Genomic DNA, 21,770 nt, shown 5'->3' with positions numbered 1-21,770 from the left:
CCTACTTCATATCATATTTTAAAGAATTAATTTCAGTTAGTGTAAGAACTTGCATGTGAAAGTATAAACTTTAAATTTTTGAGAAAATGTAAAGGAATGTCATTAATACTGGAGTAGGGGAAAATATTTAAACAAAAAGCATAAACTATGAAAAGTAAAAGATGATTAATGCAACACATTCAAATTAAGAATCTCTGTTCATCAAAAAGACATCATAAAGACAGTGACAATACAGGATTCAAAATGGAAAAAAATATATTTCCAGCTTGCTGCTATACATACCCCCTCCACCCCCCCCCCCACACTTCAACTAAGTGACTTATACAATTGTGGGGAGCCGCAAGCCCCAAGTCTACAGGTATGGCAGTTGGGAAAAATGTAAATCACAGATGGGGCTACCAAAATTTATTTCATCTTCTTTTTTTCATCTTTATTTCTTTAAACATTAATTAATTAATTTATGTATAGAAGAACTGGGGTGTAGGCCAAAGGTACATGGAGGTGAGATGATCCACCAGATACAGAGTGGGGAGCAGAACAGGTGAATCTACTGAAACACACTGCTGAGGTGAGCAGTGGGGGAGACAGAAGAGACCTGCTGTGAGATATGTGGGTTAGCTCCCTGAACTCAGGTGACTGCTTAGATAGTGCTGAGACTTAACCCCTCGGCCACCAGGGAGGGCTTCATCTGTTTTATTATTTTTTAAAGATTTATTTATTTATTTATTTATACAAGCACTGGGTACAGTCAGAAGCGCGGGAGAGTAAGAGAATTCACCAGAGCCAGAGCGGGGAGCAGAGCAGGCAGAAGGACCGAAGTACACTGCTGAGGGGAGCAGCGGGCGGCAGGAGAGGTCTGCGCGCCATGTGGGACCCTCGCCCAGTGGCCGGGGATCGAACTGGCGCTGCAGAGGCTGCGGGCAGCCTCGCAACCCAGTGCTCAACCGCTGTGCCACTGGGGAGGCCCCCTTCATCTGCTTTAAATCTTTCCTATTACCTCCACCTCAGTCTGTTTTTCAGCAAAATTAAGTATAAGCATTCAACATGTGTGTGTATAAAAAAGATCAGAAAGAAGGAAAAGAAACATGAGCAAAAAAGTAAAAAGAAAAACCCAACTCTCAGAAAGCTATTCAAGGAAATATAAAAATCCCAGCAACTAGTTTTGTACAGTCTCAGTAAATCAAAGATATCACCATATTCTATTAAAAATATCTACAAAACAGGGCCTCCCTCATGGTGCAAGGGGTTAACCTATGAAGCTGTCTGCAGCCACTACAGTTTGATCCCCAGCCAAGGACCTACCCACATGGCAGGGCAGACCTCTCCTGACTTGCCTGCTGCTCCCCTCAGCAGTGTACTTCAGTCAATCCACCTGTTTTGTTCCCCACTCTGTCTCTAGTAAATCCTCTCACCCCCTCACACCTCTGGCCTGTACCCCAATTCTTGTATGTATAAATAAATAAATCATTAAAAAAATCTAAAAAACAATGCAGACATTTAAAGAAGACATTTTAAGTAAACTAAAGAACTTAAAAGCAAGTTAACTTGGAGCCCTCAAGATTCGTCCATCTTGTAGCATGTCAGAATTTCCTTCCTTTTTAAGGCTGAATAATAATCCATTATCTGTGTGTACCATATTTTGTTTATCTTTTCACCTACTAATGGACACTTATCTCACCTTTTCACTACTGGGGATGATGATGTACAAATGTCTCTTTGCAGGCCTCCCTGGTGGCATAGGGGTTAAGTTTCAGTGCTATCAGGCTATTGCCACTGAGGCCTGAGTTCCATTCTGGCAAGGGACCTAACCTACATGGTACAGCAGCCTTCTCCTGTCTCACCCCTGTTCCTCTAAGTGATGTATTTCAGTAGATCCACCTGTTCTGTTCCTCACTCTGTCTCTGTTGAATACTCTCACCCCAAACACCTCTGGCCTAGACTCCAGTTCTTCTGTGAATAAATAAATAAAATAAATCTTTAAAAACAAACAAACATACAATTTCCACCATCCTTGTTTTGTTCCTACTCCCTTCTCTGCTCCCCACCCCACAGTGTGTCACTGGTTTATAGTTGCTTGTTGATTTTGATTTTTACTTTATTATAATTAGTCTTTTTCCTGGTCCCTTATTTAGGTTTTCTATATTCCTGCTATGAGTGAGACCATCTGGTATTTTTCTTTTTCTTTCTGGCTTATTTCACTGAGCATGATCCCTTCCAGCTCCATCCATATTGCTGCAAATTGCGTGAGTTTATCTTTTTTAATTGCTGAGTAATATTCCATTGTGTATATGTAAAAATATATAAAATTTAAAAAATATTAATAAAAAAATTTAAAAAAGCAAAAAAGATGCATACCTGAAATATGTGATGTTATAATTTTATCTATAATATTATAAGTAATTTATTTTATATGTTATAATGCAATGTTCTTTGAATAAAATGAAAAAACAAACAAATGTCTCTTTGCGATCCTGCTTTTGATGTTGTTGAATATATATCCAGAAGAGGAATTGCTGGATGGTGGTGATTCTAGCTTCATTTTTTGAGGACTGCCACATTGTTTTCCGTAGTGGCCTCCCCATTTTATATTCTTGACAACAATACACAAAGATGCCAACAAATTCTGCTGTTTTCCTTGTGCTGGTGTCCCTCAGGGTATCAGGATGGTTGTAGCAATTCAGGTTTCACAAAAGCATATCACACGATTTAGAAGAGGAGAAAGGTTTCTCCTTATTTTTGATCTTGACTTAACTGGAGTAACACAAACCAAAACCCATGTCAAGGAAATGTCAGGTATTCATTTGTTTAGTCCTATTTGGGGGATATGTTCCAAGGTCCCCAATGGATGCCTGAAATCACAGATAACACCAAATCCTATGTATGCTGTTTTTTTCCTATATACATGAATAACTATGGTAGTTTATGTATTAGGCACAGCAAGTATTTAATGACAATAACTAATAGTAAAATACAGCAATTATAACATTATACCATAATAAAAGTTAACTGAATGTGGTCTCTCAAAATATCTTCTTGTATGTAATATTTTTGGATAGCAATTGGCTGTGGGGAACTGAAACAGTAGAAAACAAAACCATGGATACAGAAGTCTACCGTGTTATTTTCCATCCTTGAACCAATCACAAGAGCATGGGAAAGGAAATTAAATGTGCATCAAACTGCTACCCAATGGAAGAAGAGCTGCTTGGGAGGCAACTGTACTACAGCTTTGTTTGGAATTCAAATTGATATGATTTTCCTTCAGAACACAGTCCTATAAGTAATCTTTCAAGTGATGTTGTAATTGAGACACCAGATGATGTTCTAATTTTATATATATATATATCCTTTTGCGGTCTGAAAAAATAATTTTATTTTTTTCCTCAAAATCATAAATTTTACAAGGATGTGTGTTAGTGTGGATCCTTTTCAAAAAATCTTGCCCTTTCTAATTGAATACACAAATTTATATTCATCTCAGGAAAATTTTCTTCTATTATTTACATGAATGCCATTTCTCTTTAATGTCATTTTAATTGGAGATATAATTCACAACCAATAAAGTTTACCCTTTTAAAGTATACAATCCATGTGTGGTCACCATAATTAATTCTAGGACGTTTTGATCAAGAAAAGAAAAGAAACCAGTCTCATTAACACTTATTCTCTATTTCCCTCCAAACCTCTTAGCTTTTTTGTTTCCAAACCTCTTAGCTTTTAATGACCACCGATTTATTTCCATTTCTATGGATTTTGCTATTCTAGACATTTCACATAAATGGAATCATTTTATAATTGACCCTTCATGTCTGACTTATTTTACATAGTAAAATGTTTTCAAGTTTCATCCATTTTGAAGCATGTTTACATGTGCTGGTACTTTATTAAAAAAGTTACTGAATAATATTCAATTGTATGGCTATATCATATTTTGTTTATTCCCATCATTGGTTGATAAAAAGGGGTAATGTCCCCTTTTGGCTAATGTGGATGATGCTGCAATTAACATTCATGCACAAGTTTTTGTGTCAATATACATTTAAATTGTCAGGTATAGGGCCTCCCTGGTGCACAGTGGTTGAGGACACAGCGCTATCAAGCTATTGCCAGCCACTGCACCACAAGTTCGATCCTGGCTGGCCAGGGAGCAACACACATGGCTCAGCAGACTTCTTCTCTCTTGCCTGCTGCTGCCCTCAGCAGTGTATTTCAGTAGATCTGCCTGTTCTGCTCCCCATTCTCACTGGTGAATCCTCTCACACCCTTCTTTGCACCTCTGTTCCACACCCCAGTTCTTGTATGCATAAATAAATAAATCTTTAAAAAATTAAATAAATTCTCAGGTATATATCTAGGAGTGGAACTGTTAGATAGATCACAGTATCACTCTGTTTAACTTTTTGAGGAATTGTCAAATTGTTTTCCACAGTGGCTATACCATTTTACATTTCTATTATCAATGCATACGAATTCTAGTTTTTCCACGTCTTTGCTAGAGTTTGTTATTGTATCTTTCAAAAACTAGTGCTTTTTTTTTTATCATGGTAAACTATACATAACATAAAATTTTAACTATTTTTAATGTTGCTGTTTTGTAGCATTAAGTACATTCACATTGTTGTATATTCATCATCACAACCCATCTCTAGAACTTTTTCATCTTCCAAAATGGAAATTCTAATCCTAATCCTACCTCTAACTTTACCCATTAAACAATAGGTTCCCATCACCTTCTACTTTTCCCTTACCTCCACCCAAACCCAATCATCCTTCTACTTTCTGTCCAGATGAGTTTGAACTAGGGTATTTATATTACCCTATTGCTAATCATGTTGATGAAATTTTTGTGTGTTTGTTGGTTATTTGTATACCTTCTCTAGAGATGTTTATTCAAATCTTTTATTCATTTTTTCTTTGTATTATTTGTCTTTTATTACTGAGTTGCAATATTTTTTATATGTTCCAAATAATAGATTCCTTATTAGATGCATAATTTACAAATATTATCTACCGTACTATGAGTTGTCTTTTCACTTTCTTGATATTGTCCTTTGATATGAAATAGTTTTAAATTTTGTGAATCAATTTATCTAGTTTTTCTTTTCTTGTTTGTGCTTTGGATGTCATTTTAAGAAACTATTGCCTAACTCAAAGGGTTTCATTGTTTTTGCTCTTAAATTTAGATGGAGACCCATTTGAGTTAATTTTTATATTTAACATAAGGCAGATGTCCAAAAATTCATCCCTTTGCATGTGGATAGTCTATTGTCCCAGCACCATTTGTAGAAATGACTATTCTTTGACCATGTATTATTTTGATAACTTTGTTAAAAATCAATCTACCATGGGTTTATTTCTGTACTCTTAATTCTATTCCACTGATTTTATATATCTATTGTTATGCCAGTACCACATTATTTTGATTACTGTCACTTTATAATAAGGTTTGAAATTGGGAAGTACAGTCTTGTGACTTATTCTTTTTAAAGACTGTTTGGCTATTCTGAGTTTCCCTGCATTCCTATATAAACTATAAGGTGAGATTTTCAATTTCTGGGGGAAATAAAGGCAGCAGAAATTTGGTAGGGATTATACTGGATCTATAGATCACTTTGGGGAGATTGCTACCATAACAATATTAACTCTTTAACAAACAGGATGTATTTCCATTTATATAGGTATTCTTTACTGTCTTTCAATAATGCTCTATAGTATAAGAATATCTTTTGCAATATACAGTATATTTTATTTTTACTTCCAAAACTTCCAACATAAATATTGGATCTATTGGATCCAATGTCCCTTTCTTTCCTTCCACAGTTTCTAACTCTTTATTATTTTGCTCTTTAGTCTGGAAGAACTCTTTTGAGATGCTAATACAATTCAAGATCAGTTTTCAACATAGTCTATTTTCTTTTAACTGCTTTTATAATCTTTTTTACTTAAATATTCATGTTGTTTTTAATTTCTGAGGACACTGTGGTTCTCAGATTGCTTCATTTTCATGATAAACTACACTTGTCATTCTTTCAATTTCAGTAAGAACTTGAACAAAATTTAAATAGGGCCTCCCTGGTGGCGCAAGGGGTTAAGCACCACACTGTGAAACAATCTGCAACCTCTGCAGCACGAGTTTGATCCCCGGTCCGGCCAGGGAGCAACCCACATGGCAAAGCAGACCTCCCCTGTCTCGCCTGCTGTTCCCCTCAGCAGTGTACTTCAGTCAGTCTGCCTGTTCTGTTCCCCACTCTGTCTCTGGTGAATCCTCTCACCCCCCCGCATCTCTGGCCTGTACCCAGCTCTTGTATGCATAAATAAATAAATCTTTAAAAGTTTTCTCCTACTTTCTCAATAAACTCCATTTTAGTGAGTGATATCTTACTGTCTGAGGATGGTGGTATTAGGTTAAAGGTTTATTTTTCAATGTCCAGTGAATTAGATTTGAGTGGGGAAGTAGGGTTTTTTTCCTCATAGAAGATGATTATGATGGTGTATGGGATACTAAACCATACTTTAAGTTCAAAGTAAAAGGAATAGGGTGAAGGAAGCACAGATATAAAGTATTTGATAATCCAATTAAAAAATGAGCTTAAAAATTAAATAGGCACTTCTCTAAAGAAGATATACAAATGGCATATGAAAAACTGTTCATCATCATTAATCATCAGAGATAATGTAAATAAAATGAAAATGAGATAACATCTTACATCTGTGAGAATGGGCCATATGAAGAAAGTCAGGAACAATAATTGCTGGTGAGGAGGTGGAGTAAAAGAACTACTACACTGTTGGTGGGAATGGAGACTGAGCCAACCCCAATGAAAACTCTATGGAGTTTTCTCAAAAGATTATGAATGGATCTGCCACATGACCTAGTAATTCCACTCCTAGGTGTCTACCCAAAGAATAGAAAAAGACTAAGTTGATAGGAAACTTGCACTCCCATGTTCATTGCAGCACTGTTTACAATAGCCAGGATATGGAGAAACAGCCTTTATGTCCAAAACCAGATGAACAGATGAAAAAGATGTGGTGTGTGTATATATATATATGTGTATATATATATATAATATTTATATAAATATAAATGGAATACTACTCAGCAATAAAAAAGTAAATTCTTGACATTCATGGCAAAATGGATGGAGCTGGAAAGGGTTATGCGAAGTTAGTCAGGAGGGAGAGACAACACCGGATGGTATCACCTATATGTGGAATATTCTCATAAAGTCCAACTAAAAAACTAACCCTGAAAGCTGACTGTGGAATCGGGGCTACCAAAGGGGAAGGGCAGTGACAAGAACGAGGAGGGAGCACAACGGTTTATGGTAGGGGACTATAGGTTCTTTGGTTGTAGGTGCACTATGGCAACAATGTTTGAAAAATGCAAACAATGATGTGTAACAGTATTAACTAAGTAAAATTATTAAAATAAATAAACAAAACTAAGAAATTTAAAAAATATTTTGAACTATGATTCAGAAAGAACTTTGGTTGTGACTATTGGCACATGGAACTCAATAGGAGCAATAAATTTGAAGTTTACTATGTATTTGAGGGAATTAGATAACCAAATCAGGAACAAGTCTGGCCTTAAAAAAACTTCTGATTGTAAAAGAACTCCTAGGACATCAAACCTTTAGCAGTAGGAAATGGGCTGTGAAAACTGTGAAGTATTCAAGGAGGGTTTACATCCCAATGCCCTTTTCAGATGTGGCCATTGAGGATAATGGACAAATGAGTCTTCCAGAGTGTGGTGTCAAGGGTGGCAGAAATCAGTACAAATGTGTTTTCATCCTGGAGGGCAGAACCAGGATGTAATAACAGAACTCCCATTGCCTAGGCAGGTCTTTCAAAAACACTCCTCAAAAGGGTTCTATCATTTATATGAAATCAGAGTGCTGTGAGTCTTATATTTTTTATTGAACTTAAATTTTAATGTAGGATATCTATGGGGAAGCATTTGGGAATCACTGTTATGGGGAAGAGAGGAGGTACTCACAGACAATGACAGCAGTTAACATTTTATAGTGTGCTAGACCCTATACATATCTCAGCACAGTTACTCTTTGAGGTATGTGCTCTTACGATGTTCTACCCGTGGGGACACTGAGATGGAGTCAAGTAACTTGATCAAGGTCACAAATAGGTACATCTTAGAGCCAGGATTCAAAAGTATGGGACCTACCCCCAGAGTGTTCACTCTTAAGCGTATCACATTTTATAACTACAGAAGTCTACTGTTCATAATGGAGAATATATAAATCCTAAAGAAGAGGTAAAGCATATGTACAAATTCATGGCAAGGGAGTTTTTTTTTTTTTAAATAAAGGAGACATTGAGATGTTTTCAGTCTTCCAGAATATAGATGTTATTATCACTAACTTTTAACCTTGTTAGGGCCTTATTTACTGATGAATCACCAGTTCTCATTACACCATGTGGCTCACAGTAGGCAGTCAATAAATATTTGTTGACTGAATGAAGAATGAATACCAGAATAATATAATATTAGTCTAAGGTCCTTGAATGACTGCCAAATTTGCCTTTACATCTCCAGACTGGTCTGCTTGCCACTTGACAAATGGTCCTTGAAGTACACTTAGAGAAAACTGCACTTTGGCTTTACTTTGAGGTTGCTCATTGTTCCCAGTTTCCTTTTCTTTAAAATGGAAGGTATTCCTCTCCCCAACTCTATAGACCTTGTGAAGGATTAGTTTTTCAAAAGATCCTCTACTTTAACCTCTTGTAAGCTTAGTTTCTATTCAGGGGGTGAACTTGAAATCTCAGGTTTCTACTTATCATATTTCTCACATATATGCCAGTTCTAATGGTGAACTTCCTGACATTGGATTCCTTTTTGATATGCTGACCTATACTGCTAATCATCTGCACCCTTCTATGTTAGTTATTTCAAAACATTGATTTCATGTGCTAAACCTTTATTATGTGCATGATGAGACAGCGGGAATACAGGGTGACTGAGAAAATCATGTTTCCTGCCTTCATGCACATAAAAGCATTTCAATGTTTTTTTAAAGGCCAGATAATAAGCATTCAATTGAAAAACAAAAACAAAAACAAAAAAATTTCTGTTCCTAATTCCCACAGGGACAAAAGGATTTTAAAAAATGGCAGTAAAGCTTTTCTTCCTAGTGCAGGAGGAAGACAATCCAAGCCACAAACACATTGCTGACTTTTGCCAGTCAGAACTGATCTATGCTTTCCTTGAGTTATTCCCTGATGATTCCAGACTTCCGGTCAATTTTCTCTGTATCATCCAAAAGAGAAAGAAAAAATGTATTTCAGTCCTTTTTTTAGACAAGATAGAGTTAGAAATCATGTGAGATCTTTAATTGGTCTACTTTAATTGGGGTTATCTTTGAACTATAATTAACGATGATCCTCCAAGAACAGACTGATACCCAGCCGGCCCTGGCTGGGCTGGGCATCATGGTAGCTTCCCCTCTTGCAGGGACTAGCGGAGCTACCTGGGGCTATACTTGTCCCCAGGACCTAAAAATAGGTCAACTCTTCTTTACCAGACTCTTCCTCCACAGCCAGAGTAAAATTTCTTCTTCCAGAGCCTGGATAATCCAATCCATAAAGGAGTGTAGTCTTTAACCTCTGGCAACAACGAGTAACATTTCTAATAACAAAAACCATCAGTTGTGAAAAAGTGGAGCGAAATCTGTCCACAGCATCTCTTAAGAAGACCCAGCACCCGCAGGAACTGGTTGCCCTTGTGGCGGAGGTCTGTCCTCCCGGAGGCCGGGACCAGCCCGGGGTCAGCAGGCAGCGTCCCTAAGCGCCCCGCCCGCCTCGGCTCGGCTCGGCTGGGGTGGGCAGTGGGGAAGGCGAGCTCCTGAGCAAAAGTCCTCTCTGGCCTGGAGCTCCCGGGTTGGTTTGATTTTGTCGGCGTCCTGCCTCCGCTCTACCATCCCTCTTGCAAAATGCTAAGGGTTTTGCCCCACCATCGCCCAGGCCGAGTCCACGCCTACGGTCCTTGAGCCGCCGTCCAAGGCACAGAAAGAGCAATCTCGCAACGAGGTTAGTGCCCTCGGTGAAGAAATGCGAGCCCATTTTTCTTCCGGGCTGCGCGCGAAAGTCACACTGCGGGGCACCTCCTCCCCAAAGACCCCCTCCAGACCCTCCACCGTCCCCTGGCCACAAGGGCCACGCACAGCACATCACGTGTGTCGTGGAGTGGGGGGATGGAGGCGTGGGCGCGGGGCACGGCGAGCTCCACGGCCCGGGGGGACGTCCGAGGGGAAGGGCCGGGACACGTGCGCCCCCCCACCGCAGGCGGGCCGCGCGTCCCGGGGCCGCTCGCGGGCGCGGAAGCGGAGAGGCGGGGCGGGGGGAGGGGGCGCGGGTGTCGCGGCCGCGGCGGAGCCGCGGGAGCGGGAGGGGCCGCACCTGAGGAATCCGCCTCCGGCCGCCGCGGCCGCCGCCTCGCCCCGCCCCGGGGGACTGAGCGCGCGGCGGGCGCGCCTGCCAGAGAGACGCCAGCCACCGGCGGCGCTAGCACCTCGGCGGAGGGCGGCGGGAGCGAGCGGAGCGCAGCGCTGGGACTCGGACTGGGGGTGGGGAGAGGAGCCCCGGCCGAGGCGAGGGCCCCCCCTGGTCCTCTGTCCTCGCGCCCCGCCAGGGCCAGGTGAGCGGCTGCGGGGACTCCGGGGCGCGGCGCGGGAGGCGGGGAGGTGAGAGGTCGCGAGCCCGGCGCGAGCGCACGCCCTGCCGGGCAGGCGCTGCCCTTTGGCGGGCAGTGGACACCCTGCCTGCGCGGGGCAGCGCAGCGGCTGACTTCTCCTGGAGCGGTAGGAAGGCGGCGAGCGAGTGTGAGCGAGAGTGTGTCTGCGTGGCGAGCGCCGGCGCCCTGGCAGCCCGGGATCTGAGCCGGTTCTCCCCGCCGCCCCGCGCAGCCCCCCGAGCGGACCCAGACCGAGCGGCCGGCGCCCGGAGGCCAAAGGCCTGTCATCCCAGCTCCCCTCGCCGCCTTTGTGGCGGGAGCCGAGGAAACCGGAGCCCGGGCTCGGGGAGGCTGCGGCGCCGCTCGGGGCGCGCTCTGGACCGGGGTCCCGGGGCCGGGGAGACTCTCCCGGGAGCTCGCCGGGGCGGGAGGGCGGCAGGTAGGGAGGCGCGGAGGTGACCGCGGGAGGATGGAGGAGGGCTCGGCTCGGGAAAGTTGAGAGCGCCCAGCGGTGGCTGGGCGTTTGCCTAGTGTCCATGGGTTTCTCTTGTCTCCACACCAAATGTCACTTCGTCACGAGCGCGCGCGCGTCTTCGGCCATCGTTTCCATTTCTCCGAGGGCGGCTGAAGACCACTCTTACTCTGACTGCGATACAAAGGGTGGCGTTGACAGCTGTCCCTGACACAAGTAGACAGCGACGGGAGGTGTAGACCCTGGCGGGCGAGGGTGATGATGAGGGTGCTCGTTAAAGTAAATCAATTTCCTCAGTCCTTCTTGCGAGGTCCATTAAAAGAAAATTATCTGTGCAGACTCCGTTCGTGGGCTTCTCACTTCAGCCGAGCTGAGTAAGGTCGCACGATTCATTTGCACGGGAACAGCTGCTGCCTGCAGTGGAGGGGGACAGGTCCTGGAGAAACTCCTTGGTTATGTTTCTTTCATCTATGAACGTGACTGTTAAAAGGTCTTTATCTACCCCACACCGGCCCTCTGACCCCTGTTGAGAAGATGGAAATCAAATTTTAATTTCTACTTTTCACAAATCAAATCTGATTTAAATTTCATTTTAAAACCTCAACATTTAAATATGGGGAAGACCTTTTCCACAAAAGCTTTTTGAAAAATTACATGTCCCCTTTCGAAAGACTTTCGTTCCTGGATACGTTTTCTTATACTTTAATTCCTGGAATTCTGCTTTGAATTTTGTGACTGTTGGTTTTTGTCTTTCTGAGTATTTTTATGTGGCTTTACAAATTGCAATGCTAAAAACTTACTTAAGAGAGAAAGCATTTAAAATAGTTGTTTTATTGAAAATATTTCGTAATAGAATTACATGCATATTGGCTATTTTAAACGGAGATACTTCATTAATGAAAATTGAAAAATAATATGCATAAGATAAACATTTGAAACAACAGTGTAAAAGTAAATCTCTCCTGCCCTATGCTTCCCATATCCTCCCCAGAGGACAATCACTGTGGTCAGTTTCTTGTATGTTCTTCCATAAGCTGCCTATTAGAAAGAAATTACAGTATGGAAATAAAGAATGAAAGGAACTGAAATAAGGAAAGTGGTGATTGATACTAATACTCATGGTAACATTAGTACCCTTTATTTGACTTAAGGGACACATTTACTACAGTTGAAGATCAGTTAGAGTGCTAAAAATCTTAGAATAAATATTCAGTGGAAAACAAAAGTATTAAAACTGCTGTTCTCCTCCCTCCACCACCAGCTTCTCTACACTTGGTTTTTACTATCTTTGTTGACTATTTCCTCCATTTTGGAACTCTTTATGAAGTAAAGGATAGGAAATTAGGGTTTACTGACTAGTGCAGTATATAACTGAAGACATTCAAAGGATATAGGTATAGTCCTGTTGACATGACAATATAACCATTTTAATGGTAAGGGAGAAATACCGAGGTCAAGTTGAAGACATTTGGTCACACATCTTATTTCCAGGCCTAGGTTTTTTCATACTCTACCTAAATTAAGTAACTTTCTCAGAAGTACCCTTGTTCCACCCTCAGTTAAAGAAAGAAATTGAACTACGTGCTTTCAAAGGGTCCTTCTGTCTCCAAAAGTTTATGATTAAAATAGTTCTGTAGGTGTCTTGAGATTGGCTAAGGAGCACCCAGTTGAACTTGTGGGTATGAGAAAGTTAATTGACAAAAAAATTCCTGAATGACAGATTCAGGAGGTGTAGAGAGGAGGTGTTCAGAGAAAGTAGAGGTGTTTAAACCACATTCCTGCTTTTATGAGATTGATATCGTTGGACAACAGCTACTTTACCACAAAATATCTGTTTAAGTTACTGATAGAGCCCAAACCTTAGGCTGACAAAGCCTCCGTGCATCACCTTGTATAATTGAGAAGAGTCAGTTTTTTTCACAACCCATGGTACCATTTTAGGGAAATCAAACTCTTATTTTTCTTTTAGGATAAAGTGGAAATAAAGTCCATGTACTTATTTTAAAGGGACTACTAATTTAATTAGTAGTTCTGAAAAGTATTTAGAATATGATTATCCCTTAAAGCTAAGATATTTTAATTACTGCATGAATATTCACTTCGAGATCAGTTCTTAACAGGAAACTTTTTCAATCTCTCAAACACCTGCAACCTCTGGGCTAATGATTCCTGCATATGTGCTCGGAGGTGAGGCATGACTGTAAAGTTGTGAAAGTAAAAAGAATTAACTTATTTTAGTCACTATGTATAATCTCAATTAAGGGACTTTAAGACAACACTGTGAGTGGTGATGGCAAAAATTATTAACGTTAAGAAGATCTCATACTTTAAAGTGTCAGAATTACAAATAAAGAATATTATATAATTACCTTGAATTAATGTGTAATATGAAAAAGTTATAGTGATTGTGATGATAAGCATATGAACTAGAAGAATAGATTGTAAGTGTGCTTAGTGTGATTTTGATTGACTGATAAAGTAGACAAAAATAAAAGAAACTGAAGTACTAGTAGTGAAATTCTCATAAAATGGAATAACATTTTTTTCCTGGCTCCCTTCCCAACATTGCCATATAAATATATATTTTTACAGATGTCTTATCACATTGTATATATAATTTTACTTTTATTTTATAAAAACTTTGCATAATTTGCTTCCCATTATTTGTAATAATTTATCATCATTTACCTATTGAGGTACAGTAACTAACTAAACTTTCCTCTATTTGGGTTTTCCTGAATGGAAGAAAATAAAATGACCATCCTCATGAAGCTTCCTTTATTGTTATTTTTTAAAACTTCCTTAGGATTGTTTCAGTAGAGAGGCAGTATAGAGTAGTTATATATAAATGGGTAGGCTCTAAAATTAAAGTTTCAGAGTTCAAGCCTAGTTCTGTCACTTATTGGCATTCTGAGAAACATTCTGAGAAATACCTTGTTTTCTCGGAACTTTAGCTTCCTGATCTGTAAAATGGATATAGTAATAGCTCTGCAAAGCTGTTAAGATAAAAAGCAGTGACACACCAGAAGACAGGAAATGTTAGCTATTGCTCTTATGAGGGAATGCACAGATTTTTAGTAATTTTCAAATTACCTTCCAAAAGGATTACATAAAGATATGGTATAATTAATAACCTATATATATTCTCATGTTATCTTAAAACATTTCTATTAATGTGACCAATTTGATCAGTGCAAATTGTATCCATTTGTTTTTATTTGTATTTCTTTGGTCTGTGGGAAGGAGGTAGTTTTTTCAGCAATATTGCTACCCTTTCCAAAAAGAGTGATGGAATCTTAATTGCCTCAGTCATTTTGAACTAGACCAAAAGGCAGACATATAGGACAAATCAACTATAGCACTAATGAAGACTGGACCAAATTTTCTAATAGGCTTTTTCAAATTAACTATATTATCCTCTATGGTATTTTTTATTAGTTATTATTTTAAATCTTAGCAAATAAGATATTAAAATCAACAAATACTATCAGATACCAATCCTATTTAAAAGTAAATTCACTCTTCTCTTTTCCCCCCTTGAAGGACTGATTTATTATTAGCATTATTTTGATCAGAGCTTGGTAGATATTCAGCAGGAATGTTCTCAAATTTGGGAAAAACCAGAGTAAGACAAAGTTCCATGATCCCTATCCATGGTGTCCTTTGGCTATAAATGGATAATGAAGTTATGCCCTCTGACTTGAGTTCTTATATAGTCAAGGTAATTTAGACTACACAAAAGCATGCCCTTGTAAGTTCTGGAGTCCCAGCAGCCCTGATATTTCTGACAAACACACACCCTGTGTGGATAACAGCAGCTCTTTGTGCTGCTGAGCCCCAGGAGGGCTCCCTATTGTGTACTCTTCCTTCCCTCCCATTCTTGACTGACTGGTGATAGCAACTCCTCCAAGTCCAGATGTGAAGCTCCCTCAGGGACTCCTCTCTTTTACCCAATTCTGTATTTACCCCTACCAACCACTTCTTTAGCATATTTGCCTTTGTCCTGTCTATGATAAATTCACTATCTTTTCAAGGTTGTGGCTTCAGATTATGTTTTTAATTTTTCTCTGTGTTTTATGAATGTCTTCAACAGTCCCTACAGAAGAGACTGTAGCCACAATTAGCATAGATTAACACGTAATCAGCACTTGATAAATGTTTGTTGTTGTGAACCTTATCTTGTATGGTCTTTTCCATTCCTGAGCATGGTTCTATTTTATGGTACCAGTCTGGAGAAGAAGTTCCAGTGGTGTCCTGGATTGCTATGTTTGCCTCTATTACCAAGGTTAGGAAATCTGCTTGTTCTGCTTAAGTTCTTTCTTTTTTTTTTTTTTTTAATTTTTTTAAAGATTTATTTATTTTATTTATACAAGCACTGGGTACAGTCAGAAGCACCGGAGGGTGAGCGAATTCACCACAGCCAGAGCAGGGAGCAGAGCAGGCAGAAGGACCGAAGTACACTGCTGAGGGGAGCATCTGGGCGGCAGGAGAGGTCTGCGCGCCATGTGGGACCCTCTTCTGGTGGCCGGGGATCAAACCGGCACTGCAGAGGCTGCGGGCATCTTCGCAACCCAGCGCTCAACCGCTGTGCCACCGGGGAGGGCCTCTGCTAAGTTCTTACATATTTAGGGGAGTTTCTTAACTCCTTTGTCTTACTTTTCTTCTGTAAAATGGGGCTACCAATAATCACTCTAATTATCAAGCTTCTACACATAGGACTGTTGTGAAGATAAAATGAAATGATAAATGTGTACATGTTTTGAGGAAGAAAGGGTGTATACATTTATATTATATCATCAAAATTACACACTATAACTTCCAGGAGTGTCCATATCATTGGAAAAAACTTGTCTCATTGTGGAGCTCAATTGGAACTTGGGGTTAGATGAAAATTATTGGGACCCAGTCCAACCTACTCAGTAGAAACTCTGAGGGTGGGTGAGATTTACTAATCTGCATTTTAACAACACTTGTGGTGCTGAACCTCTACTCTAGGAGGTAGGAAATGTCAACAACCACTAGAAAAGTGTTCTGCTAGTTAAATAAATATTAGTTACAAAATAATCAAGAAATACCATAAAGTCACTTGGGTGGTATGCAGGAAATGAAAGTTAGCTTCTTTCTGCCTTTTAATCTCTCAACATTGAATTCAGAGTAGGAATTGTAAACTCAGGTGTCTATATGTGCCAACCAGATAATCTGCATGAATGAAGCAGGACACCTGTAAATAATAGGGGATGATGAATTCTAGTAGACAAGAAAGTCTGAAGATGCCAGAATTTCTAACACTCCCGGATTTTTGCTTTGTGGAAACATAGGTCACTATTGCCAGATCACTTGATTTCTAGGTGGAAATGGAGATTCATATTTTTCTATGAATTTAAATTTGGCAATAACTTTTAAAGAAGACTTATAGATCCAACAAACTGGAAATCAGATTAATTTTCAAACTCTCAGTTAATTAACATGGATAAAAATATTCCCATTTAAATGACTATGATGACAGAAGAAACAACCCAGTTCAACATTATAATCAAAGAAATGCAAATGAAAATCACATATTTCAAGTTTAAGATTGTAAAGTTTCAATAGATAGGTAATCACATTGGTAATCAGGTAAATAAATGATTATTGTTATACACTGAGAGTGAAGGTAAATAATTACAACTTTTCTGGAGAGCGATTGGCATCAAGTATTTAGAATTTAAATGTTTTATACCTGTCTAATATAGTAGTCTCTTTCCCTCCTTGCTTTTATTAAGATAGAATTTATTAAGATATATTTATTAAGAATATGGTAGTCCCTTGCCCTGTGTGATTACTTAGATTTAAATTAACATTATATAAAATGAAGGATTTAGTTTCTCAGTTGCACTGATCACAGTCTAAGTGCTTAGTAGCTGCATGTGACTGCTGGCTACCATATTGAATTGTGAAGATGCAGAAGATTTTCATCACTGAAGAAAGGTCAATTGGACAGTACTGGACTATATACACTCTTTGATATAGAAATTTCTCTTCCAGGAATTTGTTTAAAATAAATAATTATGGCCTCCCCGGTGGCGCAGCGGTTGAGCGCTGGGTTGCGAAGCTGCCCGCAGCCTCCGCGGCGCCGGTTCGATCCCCGGCTGCTCCCCGGCCACTGGAGGAGGGTCCCACATGGCGCGCAGACCTCTCCTGCCGCCCGCTGCTCCCCTCAGCAGCGTGCTTCGGTCCTTCTGCCTGCTCTGCTCCCCGCTCTGGCTCTGGTGATTTCTCTCACCCTCCCGCGTTTCTGACTGTACCCAGTGCATGTATAAACAAAAACAAACAAACAAGCAAATAAATAAATAAACATGCCTCTATTTAAAAAAAAAAATAAAATAAATAATTAGATAAATGCACAAAGGCGTATAGCAAAATGTAATTGGAAACATTATAAGAGTAAAAACTTTGAAACAACTAAAACATCAGGTTTTTTAAAAAATATGTTGCAGTAAATATCCAAGATACATGGTTAAGGGAAAATATCACTGTTATAGAATCATTTTATTTGGGTAGATGGTTTTAGGGACATAGAGACTGATTTTTCTCTTCTGTAAAATGCATACAAGTATAACAAAGCTTTCCATTTTTAGTCAACCGTTGTCATGTCATGGAATAGGTTCTTTCACTATAAAGACAGCAGAGGCGCTTGTCAGCTCTCCAAGCTGCATCAGTATCACCTGGTTTCCTGTTAGAAATTCAGAATCTCAAATACCACAGCAAGAAAACTGAATCAGAATCTCAGGCAAGGCCCAGAAATCTGTGTATTAACAAGCCGGTCATGTACTGGCTATATCTGCCTCCTATCATAGAACTCTCAAGCTTCACTGTTTCATTTTAGTCAAGTGAAATCTCTTTGAACTCTGCCCAGGCACTGTTCTAGACTGAACGTAGCAATGGAGAAAACTGACAAATATTCCTGTCCTCATCAGACACAAACAATAAGGAAAAGAAAATGAATAACATGTGTGTTTTAAGCTAGGAGAACTGCTGGCGAGGAAAATGAAGTAGAAGGGGGAATTAGAACGTGAGATGAGGGTTACAGTTCTCTTTGAGGTATTGCTGAGATGCAATACTTCACTCAAGACCTGAAGCTTGCTAAGGACTGAACTATTGGAAGTTTAGGGGAAAAGTCTCTTGTGGGAGGAGTCGCTATGAGACCAGTAGCACTGAAGGGGAGAGGCAAGTGAGGGAGTGAGTGGGGGATTAGACTACAGAGGTAATCTAGATCTTTTAACTTCAAAATTCTTTGTTCTCTCTAGTATACTACAGTCCTTGAATTCTTTGGTTAATCAGTTTGTAAAGAAATCAAGCATCCTTAAATTCACTGTTGCTTAGTGTAATCTCTCAACACCTGCCTTACTCACCTGGGATGCTTGTTTAATGTGGATTATTGGTCTCATAACTTATTGAATATGAGTTTCTGGTGTGGGACTCTGGAATGTGCATTTTAACAATCTTTGTAGTGGTTTTTATGCACACAAAGTATTGGAGTCACTCCTTACACATATTCTATAAATTTAGTTTTATAGGCCAGATGGGCCTAAAATTGTTAGCCCCGCCTGTGGAGGTCATGATGTGAATGAAGAGAAGATATAATTGTTATAATGTCTCATTTAGTTCCTGCTTTTAAACTGATTAAGCCAATATTATTTATTTTATTTATTTATTTATTTTTAAAAAAGATTTATTTATTTATTTGTTTGTTTGTTTATACAAGCACTGGGTACAGTCAGAAGCGCGGGAGGGTGAGAGAATTCACCAGAGCCAGAGCAGGGAGCAGAGCAGGCAGAAGGACTGAAGTACACTGCTGAGGGGAGCAGCGGGCGGCAGGAGAGGTCTGTCGCGCCATGTGGGACCCTCCTCCGGTGGCCGGGGAGCAGCCAGGGAACGAACCGGCGCTGCAGAGGCTGCGGGCAGCTTCGCAACCCAGCGCTCAACCGCTACGCCACCGGGGAGGCCCTATTTATTTTATGTTAATGTATAGAATTCTGTCAGCAGATTCAGGGAACTCTGTTATTGTAATTCTTGCCTTTCTTGGAGGAAGGTGGAAATCTTTTCACTTGAAAATCTTATCTCCCCCATCATCCACCTGGTCTCTTCTGTATTTTGGAAGGGGTGAATGAAAATTTATTTTAAATCATGTTTTCATTTTTTCTTCCTTTTTTCACTTCTTTTTTCTTTTTCTTCCCTTGTTCTTGAAACCTAACCACCTTAAACTATATACCATTAACATTTTAGTGACCATTCTTTTATGTATCCCCCTGCATGTTTATATATATTCACCAATATAAATAATTTTACTTAATGAGATCATGTTTTTAAAAAAGCTGAAGTTTGAAAAAAATTCAGGGAGACTAAATTTTCTTTTTACCCTTCCTTTTTCATCCCAGCATGATGTGGATGATATATTTATTTTGATGTAACTTTTCCATGATCCTGTAACCTTATATATAGTATATATTTCATATATATTTTTATATTTTTATTTTTATTTTATGGATACATATATAATCATTTTTATTTTCTCACCTCATACTTAATAAAATATAAGGCATAGCTTTAAGTCAGCTGGTATAGTTCCTATTCTTTTTAATGACTGAATAATAATTTGTAGTATGCATATTCCATGGTTAAACAACCATTGCTTTATTGGCATTTATTTATTTTTTTAAAGATTTATTTATTTATTTATACAAGCAGTCAGAAGTGCGGGAGGGTGAGAGAATTCACCAGAGCCAGAGCAGGGAGCAGAGCAGGCAGAAGGACCGAACTACACTGCTGAGGGGAGCAGCGGGCGGCAGGAGAGGTCTGTCGCGCCATGTGGGACCCTTGCCAGAGGCCGGGGATTGAACCTGCGCTGCAGAGGCTGCCAGCAGCTTCGCAGCCCAGCGCTCAACTGCTGCACCACCAGGGGAGGCCATATTGGCATTTATTTTAACTAAATAAGAAACCACAACTATATATTGAAAGGTGACCATATCTGATTATATAGTTAAACATTTTTTTAAAGATTTATTTTATTTATTTATGCATAAAAGAGCTGAGGTGTAGGTGGGTGAGAAGATTCACCAGAGACAGAGCGGGGAACAGAATAGGTGGATCCACTGAAATACACTGCTGAGGGGAACAAGGGGCAAGACAAGAGAGGTCTGCTGTGTCATGTCGGTTAGCTCCCTGGCGGGGATCAAACTCATTCTGTAGTGGCTGCTGATAACTTCATAGTGCTGAGGCTTAACCCCTTGTGCCACCAGGCAGGCCCTAAAACTTTATTGTCAAACAAAAAATTAACTGTAAACCAATACCATAGAAAAATGAACTGGAAATATCTACATATGCAGATAAAGAACTCTTACAAGATAATAATAAAAGTATTTTATATAACATACTTTTTCAGAATTTTGACAATGATGTAACTAAGCTACTCACGGAGGCACAATTTTGTCAATAAATATGAACAAATGCTTAGCCTTATTAATCCTAGTGGAATGCAAGTTAATAATAAGCTGTCATTTCATACCTACTTGATATTGATAAAGAACTTTAATCCATATTAAAATTTCCAGAACTGGTTTATTTATTCACTGAAAATAAATGCAGAAACTTTTCTTGAAAGTTATATCAAAGCTGCCATACATATTTATTTCCTACACTTAAGCTTTGCCCAGAGAATTGAGTGAGATTAACTTCTATTCCCTTAGATGCATAAGTTAGAGAGTAGGAACAGAATTTAGAAAATTAGTTTTTTAATAAATATCTTATTTATTTATTTAATTTTGCAAGAGCTGGGGTACAGGCCAGAGGTGCGGGAGGGTGAGAGGATTCACCAGAGACAGAGTGGGAAACAGAACAGGCAGACTGACTGAAACACACTGCTGGGGGGAGCAGCGGGCAAGGTAGAAGAGGTCTGCCATGCCATATGGGTATCTCCCTGTCCGGCCGGGAATCAAACCCATGCTGCAGAGGCTGCGGGCAGCTTAACAGTGCTGCGCTCAACCCGCTGTGCCACCAGAGAGGCCCTAGAAAATTAAATTTGGTATCATTTGCTTGCCATTTTTTTTATTCAAAAGAGTTTCCTTCCATTTGAAAAAAAGAGATTGTTGAATTTTAGAGCTGCAAATCATTGCACCCTGAAAGGGAAAAGAATAAGCAGGGTTTAGTGGTCCCTTCTTATACATAGTTTTAGTTGCCTGCAATTAATCACAGTCTGAAAATAATATGTACAATAATATATTGAGAGAATGAAAGAGACTATGTTCATATAACTTATTACAATAATTGTTACAATTATTCTATTATATTATTAGTTATTGTTGTTAATCTCTTACTATGCCTAAGTTATAGATTAAGTATAAGTTTAAAATAATTTATAATTTATAAATTAGTATCATAAATCAATATGTATAGGAAAAAACAATATAAATAAGATTCAGCACTATTTTTGGTTTCAGCCATCCACTGGGGATCTTGCAACATGGCCTCTGTTGATAAGGGGCACCTTATCAACTTGACTTCCCAAGGTAACCCAGTTTCTGGCTTACCATATCATTTTCCAGTGTCTTCTTATATCTTTAATTGTAG

At 39.4% G+C, this 21,770-nt stretch overlaps 1 protein-coding gene across 6 annotated transcripts in view; it reads left to right on the top strand.

Annotated features, from left to right (window-relative positions):
• Positions 1-9,884: 9,884 nt before the first annotated feature.
• The window catches only part of GREB1L (GREB1 like retinoic acid receptor coactivator), a 248,282-nt gene continuing 236,396 nt past the window's right edge, over positions 9,885-21,770 (top strand). For 4 of the 6 annotated variants that reach the window (XM_054694142.1, XM_054694144.1, XM_037508752.2 and 1 more), the window contains exon 1: positions 10,557-10,657. The gene's annotated coding sequence lies outside the window, so the exon portion shown is untranslated. Of the gene's footprint in view, positions 10,051-10,556; positions 10,658-10,801; positions 10,821-21,770 lie in introns of those variants that run through there. The other 2 variants (XM_054694146.1, XM_054694147.1) reach the window with 2 other exon arrangements.

This window comes from Talpa occidentalis, unplaced genomic scaffold (genome assembly GCF_014898055.3).
Source record: "Talpa occidentalis isolate TD23 unplaced genomic scaffold, MPIMG_talOcc4v2.1 talOcc4.13, whole genome shotgun sequence".
Classification (NCBI taxonomy): domain Eukaryota; kingdom Metazoa; phylum Chordata; class Mammalia; order Eulipotyphla; family Talpidae; genus Talpa; species Talpa occidentalis.
This window is presented reverse-complemented; position numbering and strand designations above follow the sequence as displayed.